This window comes from Suricata suricatta, unplaced genomic scaffold, assembly GCF_006229205.1.
Source record: "Suricata suricatta isolate VVHF042 unplaced genomic scaffold, meerkat_22Aug2017_6uvM2_HiC HiC_scaffold_41, whole genome shotgun sequence".
In the NCBI taxonomy this organism is placed as follows: Eukaryota; Metazoa; Chordata; class Mammalia; order Carnivora; family Herpestidae; genus Suricata; species Suricata suricatta.
In genome coordinates, this window is record NW_021888212.1 from 26778 (window position 1) to 28308 (window position 1531).

Below are 1531 nucleotides of genomic sequence, written 5' to 3' on the forward strand. Positions count from 1 at the left end.
TGATTTTCTGTCTGGTTGATCTATCCATTGCTGTCAGGGGAGTATTACTGTCCCCTACAATTAGTACATTCTTATCATGAAGATTGTTTCTCTCTGTGATTAATTGTTTTACGTGTTTGGGTGCTCCTGAATTTGGCGCATAGATGTTTATAATTGTTAGCTGTTCCTGATCGAGAGACCCTGTAATTCTTATATAATGTCCTTCTTCATCTCTTGTTACTGCCTTTACTTTAAAGTACAGTTTGTCTGATATAAGTGTGGCTACTCCGCCTTTCTTTTGGCTTCCAGTCGCATGATAGATATTTCTCCATCCCTTTACTTTCAACCTGAAGGTATCTTCAGGTCTAAAACGAGTCTCTTGTAGAGAGCAAATAGATGGATTTTGTTTTTTAATTCATTCTGCTACCCTGTGTCCTTTGGTTGGAACATTCAGTCCATTTACATTCAGTGTTATGATTGAAAAATGTGGGTTCAGATTCATTGTGTTCTCCATAGAATTCATGTTTATAGTGGTGTCTCTGGCACCTTGTATTCTTTGCAACTTTTCCCTCATAGAGTCCCTCTTAGAATTTCCTGTAGGGCTGGCTTGGTGGTCATGAATTCTCTCAATTTTTGTTTACTTGGGAACACCTTTACCTCTCCTTCTATTTTGAACGACAGGCTTGCTGGATAAAGGATTCTTGGCTGCATGCTTTTTCTGTTCATCCCATTGAAGATCTCCTGCCATTCCTTCCTGGCCTGCTAAGTTTCATTAGATAGGTCTGTAACCACTCTGATTGGTTTCCCTCTGTATGGTAGGGCCCTTTTATCCCTAGCTGCTTTCAGAATTCTCTCTTTACCTTTATATTTTGCCAGTTTCACTATGATATGTTATGCCAAAGGTCCACTTAAAATTTGTCTTAAGGGGGTTCTTTATGCCTCTTGAATTTGAATGTCTATTTCTTTCTCCAGATTGGGGGAATTCTGTTATAATTTGGTCTGGTATCCCTTCAGGACCTCTCTGTCTTTCTTCCTCTTCAGGAATTCCTATGATATGGATGTGGTTCCATTTGATTATGTCACTCAGGTCTCGAATTCTCCTTTCCTGCTCCTGCATCATTTTCTCTCTCTTTTTTTTTTTTTCGGTTTCCTCTTTTGCTATAACTGTGTCTTCTAATTCACGTATTCTTCTTTCTGTCTCTTCATTCCTTGAGGTCGCCACCTCCATATTTCTTATTCACCTCCTATATAGCCTTTTTTTAACTCGTCACACCTATTTTCAAAGTCTCTAGTCACTGTCTAAGGTTGCTTCTCTGATGTTTTTCAAGTCCAGAGATTAATTTTATGACAAGTTTTTAAATTCTTGTTCAGGTATGTTGTTTAGATCTGTTTTGAGCATTTCTGTGGCTGTGACTTCGTCCTGGAGACTCTTCAGGGAAGAGTTCTTTCATTTTGTCATTTCGGCTCGTTTTCTGTCACTTGTCAGTTTTAGAAAGCTCATTGTGCACTGTGCACCTGTGAGTATTCCTCTTAAAGGAGGCTTATTGACTGT